This window comes from Paralichthys olivaceus, chromosome 21, assembly GCF_024713975.1.
Source record: "Paralichthys olivaceus isolate ysfri-2021 chromosome 21, ASM2471397v2, whole genome shotgun sequence".
Taxonomy (NCBI): domain Eukaryota; kingdom Metazoa; phylum Chordata; class Actinopteri; order Pleuronectiformes; family Paralichthyidae; genus Paralichthys; species Paralichthys olivaceus.
In genome coordinates this window covers 7,127,459-7,142,570 of record NC_091113.1, presented here as the reverse complement: position 1 = coordinate 7,142,570, position 15,112 = coordinate 7,127,459, and the positions used below count along the sequence as shown (strand labels likewise).

Below are 15,112 nucleotides of genomic sequence, written 5' to 3'. Positions count from 1 at the left end.
AACACTCAACTCTGACTTCTTCATTTCCAGTTAGCAGGCTGCATGATTTTAAAGATGTCCAAATTAGCCTCCAGACAGATCATTAAGTGACCCCACGATGAACTCCTAGATCAGCCAAGTCTCCAAACAGAAAACAGTGCATCATGTTTGCTGACTTTAGATGTTACCGTTGGCGCTAGTCGTGGATCAACTAAGAAATAATGAGAGAAAAATGACCTCTAACCTGAACAGCGGGCAGGTGGGGACTACAGCTCCTGGTGAGTTTGAAATGATTCTGTAGTCTGATGTGGCTCGGCCTGTTTGTTGTCACAGGCAGAGTTGTTGTTGGTGGTGGTGGTGGAAGCTGCCTGGCAGAGGTGTTGAGGCCATGTGAGACCTGCTGATGGCTCAGAGGGAGGAAGCCTGACCCTGTGGATGACACAAAGGAAGATACTAAAAAGCATGGCACTGTCAGTGTTGGCATACAAAGTGTGATTTAACCACAGTTTGAAGCACTTTTCAGGTTTGGGTACGCCCATTCCTTTTTCTGTATCTATTTATTCATTCACTCATGTAATAAAGTTTTATTCATGTCACGCAGCAAACATCAATGGATATTCTTGATCCAATGATCCAAAGAGTGACCATACAAACAGTGGAAGTGTTTTTTCCTTTGGGCTAAGCTGGAGGGAAAGTGGATATGACACAATAAAAAGGCGACCAAAATGAAATGTCATGTTACCTTGAATAAAAGTAGGGATTTCTCTGGGCTTGAACATTGAAAACATTTTGGATGTCAGTACACAAGTCACTGAAATATATGATGTAGGTCATTTTAATAAAAAATTGTACATAAACCAATCGGATGATGGAAATACATATAATACAACTGCTAAAATCATAAATAATGGTTCAGCAGTGTAATGACAAAAAATGCTTAGTTCAAGTGTCAGTTGTTTCACACTGATTAGCTTAAATTGTCTCTGTGTAAACACATTGAATACTGAAATGATGTGGGAAAATATGTTCTCAAGTGTGAGCAACAAATATTCCTGAAAACCCTGTGAGGCTGGTAATGCTCATATCCTATTATTCTGCTAACTATCAGCAATTATCTCCCTGTCAAAGCTGCAGGTGACAAATACTCCCCATATCCCGCCTGGCAGTATCATCAACCGGACATGAGCTTCATGTGATGGAAACTAAATCACTGGCTCTGCTCACAGCTCTGACAGACAAATGGGGTGCCTTGGAAAAGCTAGGCCCATCACTCTGGGCCGGGGAAGGAAAAAAAAAAAGTCCTTTCCCTCCCAGCTGACCTTTTTTTTTTATTCGCTGAGAGAGGAGATTAAATACCACAGATTCTGTATGTATGGTCTGTTTCCAAAATATGAGAATTATTAATGGCTTTTGCAGCAGGCCCGTTTAATCTTCTGCCAAGTTGCAGTCATCGTTTTTACCTTGGGCTGGTTTTTTCTTACAGATGGTCCCAGAAAAACAGGAACTGTGCTTTATCCTTACAGCAAAGGAAGTGTGTGGGCAGTGTCTGAGCGGCAATAATATGACAAAATAATCATCCCTCTTGCGGCGACGTATCACATTATGATGCGAACGGTATTTAAAAAATTTACAACTCCGTGTGAATGGATGTGAACATTCTATATAGCTGGCAAGGATGCCAAACACACTTCAACAAATGAGCTGCTCTGGACGCTTAATTGTTTCACAACTCAGCCAAGGATTTCTCTTTGCCACATGATCGTTTTCACCAGGCGAGCATTAATATCTTGTGTTGTTATTAGCGGTGTGCTAGTTTGGACCAAAGATGTGAGAAAGCGCACCTCCCCTGAAGAGTGCATTCTCCCAGCCACATGCCACTTTTCACACTGAGGCAACATATCAGGTCCCAAAGCCAGAATGACGTCTCCATCACAGGAATATGACACAACTAGTAAATTATTCTCTTGTCTTTTTGACCTCATGGCCCATTAAACCTTGGCTGAACAAGTGACCTGCAAAAAATTGCATTTGTAACCGCATGACAGTATTTGCATATCAGTAAACCCGTGTGTGTCAGCAACTCCTTTCAGCGCTTTACAGTTTAACCTCCTTTCAATCAACTTCAGCAGCAACTAACTGAGGACACTACTGTTATGCAACGTGCTCGGCCTAAATGTAAAGAAAGCAAAGGCTAATGATTCAACAATCAGTCGCTTCAACCAAACACGTCATTTACTTTATTACAGTGAATTTACAAGCGTCATAAGGGGCACCTTTCGTATAAGATGAAAAACAAAATATGAGGGTATTTGTCAGGAATTAGATAAATTCAGATATGACTAAGGTGCAGGTAGGAGGATGTGTCATTCATCGAGGCAGTGACTCATTGTGTGGACATAGCTTATCCAACAAATCTTAAATTCATCTGCCATTTGAATGATTATAGCTACAGTATTTGATCATCTACTAGAATCTGATTAAACATTAACGTGATGTTTACTAATAGATGAGTGTACATTTAGGACAATGGAAGTATTGTGTGATGTTTGAACAGTTAAGTCATAAATATGAGATAAATTCCTTCTGAGTAGAGTCCTTCCTTCTGGCTGAAGTCACTAGGTTGTTTCATAACTTATCAGTGGTCTGTGCAATTTTGGATCATTTCTTGTATGGACAGCAAAGAGCTGCTTCCCCATTTTTTAAAATTTTTTTCAATGTTGAAAATGTCTCTAAATTCGACACCTATAGCCCTGAACAATACACATGTCAAGTGTGAGGCATATACAGACAGACAGAGACTTCTGGAATTGTTACACAGAGACGATAGATGAGGCAGCAGTGGTTGAGGAACTGGCAGCATGACGATGTGTTGATTGTCTCGGCATAAAGTTAAGAGAGGACTCCAGTAACATTGTCAGAGTCATGATGGACGAAATGGCGAAAACCAGAGCAGCAGACCCAGAGAGAGTGTTTTTTTTTATCCCACTCATTCTTCTTCCTTGTCAAAAGGCCTTGATGAAGTTGCTCCATTGGGTGGCTGGTAGTACTCCTGTTGGCTGGAGACAAATCCCTCCAGGTTGAGCCCACATCAGCCCTGACCTGTCATGAAACTCGATGCTACTAATGCCACAGCCTTCTTCAGGTTTCCTTTGAAAAGGGAATGAGTTATTGATACAGCACAATCCATCCAGCGGCTCCCCTGTGAGGGATCAGAGCCACCAGAAACTGCCTGTTACATAATGGTCTCTTTGCCCTTGGCATTCACTGAGCTCTGGCAAAGAATCCATAGTGAGGGACATTCATATCCCACTGGGATCCAAAACTTAATTAATAACTTCTACCTCGCTTTAGAGGCTGCTCCTCCTATCTTTACCAATATATCACCTGGCAGCCTCCACACACAAAGAGAACTTCAGTAGCCTTTTCTCTCTGACCTTGGCATTTCTTCTCAGCCGCTGATTATTGATAATTTTCTGGCTGTGGTGCCTCTCCTCATTTGTCATGATTATTGCTGAATTTTTAAGCTGTCATCCGTGAGCTCGGATCAATAGTTGTCGACTTCCCCTTTGTCATATTGGCAGCACAAACAGCCCTTCCTCTCTAAATGAGGCATCTCTTGCTTCTCTATCTATTAGCTGTCTGTCTTACTGGGCACTTGATCCTTTGTTAGGTCAGTCTATACATCATTCCTCCAATCAAAGCCTGACACTTTTATATCATGCATGGGCAGGGACCAAGCAGACAAATGAGCGGTGGACTGTTTCTGTATTTTCTAGAGGCTTTTATATGTATATTCACTCACTGTGCATACATTTAAACATATAGCAGTAGCGCTTGCCTCCCAAGGTCAGCGCAAGACTCCTTAAAGATAACAGGAGAGGAATTTTCACTTTGAATTGCATTTATAATAGGATGCAGTTGACAATCCAATTGCTCAAGTGTCAAATATTCCATGTAATAAGACCAGATCTGTCAAACTGATTAATGAATTGTCACAGCAAAAGGAACCAGTCGTAACTGGTAGCAGCCACTAGCAGCTGACGATGCATCTCATTCGACTGCGTGATTTGTACCTGTAGTCACCCAGTGGCCCGCCGGCTTCACACAGCTCTACCACGTCTACACCTATTCCACCATATTCCTTCTTCCTCCCTCGACTGGCTGAACAGGTCTGACAGGCGGATTCCTTTTCTTTTCAATGTATTAAAGGCACTTTCCTGCTCTGACAGCATGCTCTGTTCTGCCACCTTCTAGCTGGGGCTTCACACTACTCTGGGCAGCCCCTGCGTCTTGACAGACCACTGTCACTTCCCATCATCCTCTCTGTAGATCCTGCTCTCCCCCCTCTAAGCATGCAGACCCACTTTCCAACCAGTGCAATTATTTTTTTTGACAAGCCATCCATCAGCTTTAACTTTAAAGCACTTTCCACTGATATCCATTGTTACAGTTCTGTGCCTTTTTATGCAGGCGGCAGGAGCGAATATGATACGAGACATTCAGACTACCCGACCATGTAAATCTACTTTGTTCTCTTCTTTATTTCCAATTTTCTCTTCCATTTTTGCAGAATTATGCATATTTGTTGTGCATAATATGCCCTTGTCAAATCCAATTAACATGTCCCCGCGCGCACAGTAAGAAAAGGTTATAATTTGGCAGTTGCTTGAGAAGCGGGGGCTAAAGTCATACTTAAATGAGAAGCTTAACTGTTACTGAGTCATGACACAGTACTGTTAGACTGGATTACACTATAGTCTATGAGCAGTGAGATACAACTTATAACAGTTTCTTCAGCCACATAATTTAGAAGCGTCACCACTTCTATCGTGAGCTTTTTGTTTTTCGCAGCTTCAGATGGACACAGCGGAGCGCCTTGTGGCTTGGGGCCGAGTCACCATGATTAGCTGACATCAATACTAACACACGGCCAAGCTGATCCATCTTGCCCTGGCCTATATAATTAGAATGACAGCTTAGAAAATTTGGTCTGATGCAGAATCTGTCTTATGCCGCGAGGAGCCCTAATTACTATCTCAGTGTGAGAGTTAATGATGAGAGGTGGGAGCAGCATCTGGGGGACTCGAGGGGACGCTCTCTCCCACAGCCTGTGACATTTGCTATGTCCTAACAACTTGGCCACCTATGGCCCTCAGTGGTCCGTCCTGCTGACACGCACAGTGAGCGGAGAGACGCTCATGTTTGGTGCCAAACTTAATCTTCTGCTTTCTTTAAAGTTATGCCTTTCTTGTATGGAGATAGAAGAAGTAATTTAAAAACTACAGGAAACACGGACGTATTATTGACATTTAAATTCAAATGTGACATTTAAAATTCAGCTGAAGGGTCTGTCTTTAAGATCATTTGTGATCCCAAGAGATTTGGTCACAAACCCATATTACAGTGATCTTTAGAGGGTAGCAACTGATGATTAGTTTCAAATTTGACAAGTAGATCAATGAACTTTAATATTAATGTAAGTGTTCATGCCATATAGAGATAGCATGTGCCTGGTTTGTCCAGAACAAAGATCCAGAACAAATCAAGACATTAGCCAAGTCTCAACAAGGGCTGCATCCCTCATCCGCGAGAAACGAAGGCTCCAATTGGTGGATTCTTCTTGACAAACCATTTTTCAAGGCTCAACTAATATTAAAAAACCAAGTAGCCATTGTGTCCAACTGCAGCTCTGTTGCTAGGTGACAGCAGTAAGGATGGGACAAGCCTTCATTTCTGCCTTGAATTGGGACACAGCTAAAAAAAAAAAGGGAAACACAACAACTTCTCACATTTACTTAAACAAATTCATTAATTTATTATCAAAGTTATTGATCTGCTGATCAACTAATTGGTAAATCCAAATCCAAGCTCCGTCATACCAGCAGCTATTTGGGTCTGAAAAAGCTGCAGAACCATAGAGCCGGTAAGCTCCTGCAAACAAACTGTTTTTATGAACCGATGCAAGAAAAACAAGGTGTGAACATATGGCTCTGAATGACCCAGATGGTCCGATCACTCCTGAAGACCGCTGCCTGATCTCCTCCATCATGACATTTCTGAGATGTTCAGCGATTAAGCAGGTGTTGATAAGATATAACGAGAAAATCCTTATTCAACTCTCAGTCTATGATTTGCTGTTTATTGGCTATTATAACCATTAAGCACTGTGTGTAATCTCGCCCTACAGACGCCGACATTTTCGGTATGCGTGTCTGCATAATCAGCCGCAGAGCTAATAACACGCAGGTTGTCACAGCTGTTAAAAGACAGAGAGACACACTGCCCTAAGTGACAATATGTCAGTGATTGTCTCGCAGATGAATCCACGGATATTAATAAATCAAAGTGACCCCTACCTGAAGCCAAACAGATGCAACACCTGGACATGTAAATTCTTGAGTAATGGATGCCATAAATTTAAATCGGAAGGCCTCCGATTTAATAACCGTGCAGACAGCTGCAAGTGGGAGCAACCATTTGGTTTAATGTAAAATACAGTTTTGGAATACCAATATCATCTGCTCCCATCAATCAAATTTAAAGTGTACAGTGCCAGTGAAATCCTGCACTATCATTTCTGCTCTTTGATTATACACAGTATGTAGTATATCAGAAAGGAAGGTGCAGCCTGGTGTAGTTAGGTATGGAAGGTGAGTCCTGTGTGTTTGTCAGTAACAGTAGCTGGCTGGCAGCAGGGGGTTAACCTTGTGGCTGCTGTCAGTGTATTAATCACCACTGATGTGTGTTGTAAAAGGATTGCTGCAGGAAATAAAGACACCATGGTGTCAGCTGCAGTGCCCTGATGTGACTCCATCAGACAAGAGGATGCTTATTGACAGGGTGAGAAGAGGGGACGGACAGAGAGAAAGAGAGAGCGACAGAGGGAGCAATCAGTCCTCCAGTCAGTCACCTTGGCACTGACGCAATGTCATGAAAGTCCACGCCATTATTCCTTCGACCGCACAGGAGCATTATTTAAACTCAAACAACACCACAGGCTGAATGTCAGCAGAAGGGCGACCGACCACATCTGTGTTTTTGTACAAAAAAACGCTCACATGTACACCCACAGAGCAGAGAATGTTAAAATATTAGGAATCAATTCATCATTTCTCAGGCATCGAGTATAAATGTCAAACATCCAGTGAATCCAGCTTCTCTGATGTGAACATTTGCAGCTTTACAATAAAGCTGCAACAACAATTAGAGCATGAATTGATTCGATGATCAACAGAAAGTTAATTTGCAAAACAGTCTTGAAGCTTGATTCATTGGTTTAATAATTCTTCAAAACGAGCACCTTCTCTGATGTTTTATAGCCAAAACAATTAACTGATTTATTGAGAAAATAATCAGTTAATCTTAATTGTGAATATTTCAAAGTGAATACAGTTTGGATTTTTAATTTCTGATTATACAATCTGTCAGTCTGTCTAGGTATTTTCTGTTTCACAAACACAAGAATGAAAAATTCGACCAATCATATTTGCAATAGCTTAACAAGTTTGTCTTTCAAATCATTAAAAAATCTAACTTTACACTGCATCACAGCATAGCACATGTGGAATACACCTACACTATATATATTCTTTTTACATTGTACATATTATTTTCTATGTTTAATATTTCCTTATCATATTTTCTTGCTTTACGACCAAATCTGAACTGGCTTGTGATAATGTGGGCAATGCTTTATGAAGTGAAGCAAAACATGTTTCCTTACAGACTTGAGTCGAGGACGAACAGTTCCAAGCTAATTAACTGGCTGTATAGGCAAGACAGAAACAGAAACACTAAGATCTTAAGAGATTCCTATTTTTAAATTCTCACTGGAATTGTTGTATGTTCTAATTATCATAACAAGTTTTTTTTACCAATGACATTTTTGTATTCATGGTTTTTGCATTGACAATTACAAAACCTATGAGATCCTGGATGTGATAAATCACCTTCATCTTTTGGAGCTCACAAAGAGCATACCTTATTATTTTCTGACATTTTATAGGTTAAATGGTTTGTCAGAAAAAAAAAATCAATATCGACAGCGTTCACTATATTTGCCCTACAACACACACACACACACACACACACACAGACACAGACACACACACACACACACACACACACACACACACACACACACACACACTTCCAACTGTCAGTAGATCAGAGTACTGAAGCCCTTCATCACATACTGACGGCCGACCCGGGCACAAAGCCACGCTCTGACATTGCATGACCGCTGGCATTTCAGGCAGCACACACAATTTAACTTAACTACAGATTCCTGCTAAATACTCTGGAAACTCTACATTTCATGCTAGACGGTGCCTGTGCTCAACAAATCCAAATTAAGTTCCTGGGCCAAATTCACAGAGTTTTATAGTTGGTTGTAGTTTAATGAGCAAGAGCTCATGACTGCCTCAGTATTCACATTAATTACATGCTCCTCAGAGGTCTGATCGTTATTACATGCCTCAAAAGCTAAAGCAATTTAATTTAATCCATTTGATTTCATTCAGCCACCAAAAAAAAGCAGTTGCAGGGAAATATTACACAAGAGGGATGAAAATAGTGGTTATACAACTGTGTTTATAAAACCCACAAGAATTGCCAAGGAAATATATTACCTTAATATATAATATACATCACCTAAGTTAATACCCAATTTACTAAATTCAGAACAGTGGCTTCTGTCCACATCTTCCTGTTCTTAATGATTTCAATGAGTTAAACCAAAACATTAAACAGAGTCTAATGGGCTAGTAAAGCAAACTGAGTTTTTAAATGGATCAATGTTTTGGAGGGTAGATAGAGCAAAAGATGATTTTCTATAATGTTATCCTGGGAAAAAAGTGTCTCTGACTTCCTTGACCCTTCTTGGTAGACTACCTTTCAACCTGCCTCAAAAAGGTGGGTTATTTAAGAAACAATTAGGAGCATACACAAAGCAATTTGCAGGCAGTCGAACTCCTCAGGCTCAGCCAGTGAAGGGCCTTTCAGCGCTGATTTATCACGCTGTCGCCTTCACAAGGCAACATAATTAATAGGAGCATAGACTTCTAATTCCACCCGCTTCCATGGCCAGTGGATTCCGTTTGATTTATGATGGCCGAGGACTTTGCATTTTATCAGTTCATTCGCTCGTTATTTATGCTGATGACCAATTTCAATGGGTCGCCATCACCTAACTCACTACTAATCAAAGAGAATTAGGGTTCACTGCATTATTTAGGAGCTGCTAATTTATCTTCGGAACAAGGGGAGCAAACGTTGGCACAGAGGTTCAACCTGCAGGAACCGTAGAGCTCTGCTTTTAGCTGCAGCTTCAATGTAAACGTCTTCAGATTCTCAAAATGATCTCGTTGAAATAACAAAATTATGACTGATATCTCAGTTTATCCCTTACTTAATGGATTGAGGATTGTTTGACTACATACACACGCAACTGTTGGTAATATGCTGCAATAATGTCTCCTGTGTAAGATCATATGGCACTGATTACTTAGACTTCCTGTGGTGAAACTGAATATTACAAAATAAAAGCCAAAAAGCCACCAAGCACAAATCACAGAGGGCGATCAAGCCAAGAAATTCACTGAATCACATGAGCCCATTTCACTCTCCATAACCTACAGTATAATGGTTCATGGATTCTTGTGCAAAAAGCCCACAGATCCCACACAACAGCTGCATGGAGGAGAGCACAACTGGACAAGAAAGATTTTCCTCGGCAGCGAGGCTGAACAATAAGAGTGAATTATTGTGTTGTTGAAATAATGGCTCGTGAATGGCCCACAAATTAATACAATGCATTATAAGAAACATAGATAAATAGGGTCACATTGCAGCTCTGTTTGTTAGAAAAATTATACCTGTTCCAAGTGTTATGAACCTGCAAAAGCTATTCTGAAGGTTAAATTGTGTATAACTATAAAACAAATTGAGATGGAGAAAACAGTTGGCAGTGGGACATTATTTAACGTCCTTGCAGGCAGTGCTACAAAAGGGTAGGATTAAGATGCAATAAACCGTACAGAGTCAAAGAAAAATAGCCCTTGTAAACATTGCAGTAAAGAAACGAGTTGCTCCGTGGCACATGCAGTAGGTTTAAGACTTTACATAAGTCATTTTAATGTTACAGCAAACTTTCCAGACAGGGATATTAGATTCAAAAACACCGTTAGATTAAGATTTGACCTTCCTACAGTAGCTGCAGCACAGAGCTGAATAAAAGCTTCAGTAGTCATTTCTTGGCCAGCGTGCTTTGCAGAGGGACGTTACCCCCATCAGTCTTATTATGTTTAATTATTCAGCACAGAGACTGATAAGGTGTTTTCTGACAGAATGAATCACACCGTTCAGCGGTGACACCCACTACTGTAGGAGGTGCTCAGACACTGACATCGACTGAGCTACATCCTCCGTGTTCACAAGGTGTATCATTTATCCAGGGGGGTAATAAGATGCAGAATTTACACAGGTCTGTCAATAGGCATGTCGATAGAAGGACACTTAGCATCTATCATCCGGAGGATCAATGCCATTTTTCAGCGATGAATCCCAGGAAATGATAGCTTTCAAATAAATGGTGGAAAGAGAAACACGACACTCCTCGGGGAGAGATAGATGCAGAGCAGCTCGATTTCCCTCTGTTCTTGCTCTCCTCGCAGCTCTCTGCCCAGATATCTAGTTCAATGCAAAAGGTCAGAGGACATTACAGGGAACGATCTTTGGAACAAGACATAAAGAATCTCTGGAGGATCTGCAGAACAAGGCCGACAGGAGAGACTTACATCTCTGTCAAAATCAGATTAAAAGCAGTAACTTAAAAGTAAGAGGGAGAAATTGCCCATAAGATTTGCAACAAAACTATGGTGACTAAGAGAATAATGTGGCAAAGACTTTTACAGTGTTTCATTCTGTGATCCCACCAAATGATTTCCCAAAGTCCCCAACAATGTGAAGCTAAAAAGCAATAAATGATTGAATGAATGAAAATAGAATAAACAGGTGAAACTGGCCTAAGCTGATGGGGAATCCAAAAACCTTGCTAAAGCTAATGCTAAACTAAACTACTAATCTACAATGATTGATGTAATGCAAAACTTAATATCTAAAACCGTGCAACAACAAAATGCTAAACTGCTTGGATTCCAACACAAACGATAGAGCAAATGTTAATCAATAATTCCAGTATCAAATTTGCCTTGAGGACTTTGCAGAAATGAGACAACTGAGAGCGTCGCAGTCCCCAGAGGGTGATTGGCAACTTGCTAAATCAACATCAGAACTCCAGGACATTAATGACACGATGACACAACTGATTTTTATCCTTTGTATCATCAGTGTAGACATAGTTTGAACCTGTGCTCCTCTCAGTGACAGTTGGGAACGCTGTGGCAGCTCATTAATCACCAGGACAGCCTAGAGGAGCTATACTTAATCCCATGATGGTATCCTCACCATCCTCCACCGCCACTGATGCTCGTAAAAGAGAGGGAGAGAGCAAAAAGACAATGATTTATACAAATCAATCATTCTGTGCTAGCACTCGCTGGCTGCAACACTGGCAGCCTGTCTTTACAGCTCCATTTTAAAGGGCGCCTGCCGACAGCCACACTTGATTAAGGGCTGTGGCTCCCTAACCTTTCATGTTAAGAAAGACTGTCACTGACTGACACGTTTTTTTTCCGTTTCCAGGTCGGTTCAAGGCGAGGATATTGACATTCAAATTTGTGGCTGCTACTGTGAACAGATGTCACCTCTGGCGAGTAAGGGTAATGGCACCAGCATGCCCACTCTGACTCCTGGGGCTAAACAACATACCACCACAAGGCTTCAGAGGGGGCAGCAGGCAGGAGGGACAGCCGCAACAAGTGAGCGCTTTACGAGGCCGCCCTCCACACTCCTTTTCCCCTCTCTGCAATTATCATCAAAGAACATCTGTTTGTTGTTCCTCAGGCACCCTCCCCCCACAAGTGTCCTAGCCTCACCTTGACCCATACTTTCAATTGTAGTGGATGTTATGACTAAAAATAAACAGTGCGAAGGAGTGAGGCTCCCCTTTGTGTGAGCAGGGCGTTTTCCCTCGCCGCTGCAGAGAGGAAGGATATCCCCCGACGAACGCCGCCATGTACTCCTTCACCTCAGTACTGACAGGTACATGAACGACAAGCGGCGGTGGATCAGATGTGAAGTGGAGTCGCCAGACTCACTTTGCTTCCCAGCTTTTAAGTTGATCCCACTGTCCTTGCACGGCTGTCACAGTTTGAATGACCTGTCGAAGAAGAGTTCAATAGCTTCTGGCAAGCAACCTGATACACACCAAGGTTGCAGTTTGTCCTGTTTCTGTTCCTCAGCTGCAATCTATATCATGAGGCCGCAGATGTCATCCGAGTAAAGACTGAACATGCAAACTCACCACAGACTCAATGTTTAAATGCAACGTAACGACAACGGTAGAAAACTCATTTCTGCTTTTGTTGATGTTCTTTCAAGAGATTCCAACGACTATGTGAAACAAATGAGGACTTGCTGTAGATGTTATAATTCACCCAGTTCTCATCAGTCACTTAGGTCAATTAGCAGAGTTATGTGAAAAATGGCACTTCCTTGCTACAGGGAGCATCCAAAGTGCAGTATGATTGACTGAACCTGATGTTCAGTGTGTGCAGCACACACACAAAGACACAGAAAGACTCCCTTTTTAAATTCGAGCTGATTAAACATTTGGCTGCTTCTTGTATTAAACATTAAAAAAAGCAAACTTACAAGTATGAACTGTGCTGAAGGGCTTGGACCTGCACTGTAATTGTCACCTGAAATTATTGGATAGTCTACAGAATGTCTGCAATGGTTTCTTCTTGCTCCCAGAGGATATTTGTGCTGATTTGTGCAGTCTCTCTGCCAAATAGCTCTACCTGGCAATGTGCAGCAATAAGGACTTGAATTACAGCTCAAAAAACAAAGTTTCATTATTGCAGAATCACCAAGAACAGGACCTCTTAATTTCTGATTCCAAGTTTAAAAGCACTCCGAGACATTTCTGCTGCGTACCGTGCAGTTGATAAACCCAAAGGGACTTGAAAACTGTAATTTATAAAGACTCTTTTTAATGACTGATGATAACACATAAATGTGTCCCCAGGGAGGGCGCCAGCTGTGATCCACGGAAATCATCTACGACCTGTGAGGCAGATGTGATGACTTCCCTTCGAGGAAAGCCGAGAAATCATCTAACGACGACGTGCACCTTGGTAATTGTGTTTCTTCACAGTTTTAATCACCGTGAATCAGATTACATCCCATCAGAGCCTAACTTTACTGATCACACGCGATGTAGATGTAATCATATCACTGTCCTCAATTTCTGTCACACAGTTTTTTGCACGCAAGACTTTGTTTAGCATTTCAGCGGCATGCCACGCAACAAAGGTGGAGTCCGAGTGACAGCATTACAGATGACTGTAATTAAAAACGCGTAAGACTATTGTGCTTTGTGATGCAGTTTTGGAAACTGGACGGACTCCAAACCATCTGTGTTTATCGAACGTCAATGGGTTGCTAATGTGTAAAAACAAATACAGATATCCTGAACATTAGATATGCTTGTGCTGTAGCTCTTTGTTTAGAAATCCCTGGGGAAATTTGATGGTTGTTCTAAGATTATTTCCAAAGCACAACGCCAGGCGGATGTGTGCGTCGGGCAGACAACACCGAGTTAGTCATGAGGTTTTGTCAGCGTCAGTCAACGTTGAACCAACTGAGCGCCCATCGGTCATCGGTGGGCGGGATCAGCAGCAGTGCAAAGCATCAAGGGTAATAACTACAGCAGAAAAACATCACAGAAGTTAAATCACTGATTGAAATATTGAACGTATGAATTCCGCACTTTCTACAGTTTTGCATTAAGAATAAACAACATGGAGGACGTTTTCTGGGAGGGAGAGGTTCACGTGGAAGATGGTCGGCCTGCTATTGTAGGTGGTCGGTGATGATGTCCCATAAATCTTTCTCTATCTTCACTGTGGCGATGGCAGAAAAGGGATGAGTCGCTCCCCACCCACCCACCCACCCCTTCTCCATCTCATTCACATGTCTATCTGCCTGTTATCCATGCCCTTGAGAAGATTACAGATGCCCCTGTCTTTTATATATGACACATCATGTGCCACAACATTTCATCAAATGAATTAACTCAGAGAAGTAATAATAAAAAAAAAACTCCAGCTGCTGTCAGTTCCTCAAATCACCTTTTTTTTGTGTTCGTCCTCAATGATATTGTGGCCATGAGTGTTGAATGCTCACCCGGTTGACTGGTGAAGTGTTATCTGGCCTCTGCAGGACTCTGCATTGTGTTATCTGGTGTTTGTATTACCTCACATGTCACTGTAGTGGTGAGTTTGACTCCCGTTGGATGGACGTAACAGATATGGATCTCCACTTTAAAATGCATGGCCAAAGTATTAACCTTTATCTCATAAAAAAAATGTTTTCTAATACTTTGTCTTTATCTAATACTAATATCAAGTTGTTCATGGGTTCAAAATATGAAATCAACAGTGTAGCTGTGTGTGTGTGGCTTTAGTACATTTACATCATAATTATAGTCTTGAACAACTACTAATTATTACGTGTTTGTAATAATGTTTGTTGTATTTTTTGTTTCTTCGGACAAAGTAAAAATTAAGAAAAATCTGAAAAAATGAAAACAACTCTGAATTTATACACTGCACAAACATTAAAACCACTTGAATAACTGTATTTTTTCTTCATCTGGCTACAAACAAGAACTAAGCTGCTGCATCTCCCTTCATACAAGGGGTCATTAACATTAACTGAGAGTGATGAACCGATCCGATGCTGTTCAACTGGTGAACCAGTCACTTATAATTCTTTTTCTTATCTTGTCTTTTCTAGTTCTATTTGTCAGCAGAGATTTGCCTTTTAAATATGCCTGTCTGCTGTTCATATAACACAAAGAAGAATACAAACTTTCTGGAAGTACAAAGAGATACATCAGCAGACACAAATTGTACTCTAATAATACTTGAAAACAGATTTACATATTCAAAGAATTCTTGCTCTATACTTTGATTCTTTCATTTCAAGGTGACCTCATGTTAGTTTT

General features: G+C 41.2%; 2 long non-coding RNA genes across 2 annotated transcripts in view; one reads left to right on the top strand and one right to left on the bottom strand.

The window, feature by feature from the left end:
• Window positions 1–269: 269 nt before the first annotated feature.
• LOC138406022 (uncharacterized) overlaps window positions 270–15,112 on the bottom strand; it is an 82,826-nt gene continuing 67,983 nt past the window's right edge. The window contains exon 4 of the long non-coding RNA XR_011239686.1: window positions 270–408. This is a non-coding gene — a long non-coding RNA (uncharacterized lncRNA). The remainder of the gene's footprint in view (window positions 409–15,112) is intronic.
• LOC138406127 (uncharacterized) lies at window positions 5,704–14,617 on the top strand. The gene is made up of 4 exons (XR_011239756.1): window positions 5,704–5,902; window positions 11,683–11,858; window positions 13,130–13,800; window positions 13,883–14,617. It is a non-coding gene; the product is annotated as an uncharacterized lncRNA (long non-coding RNA).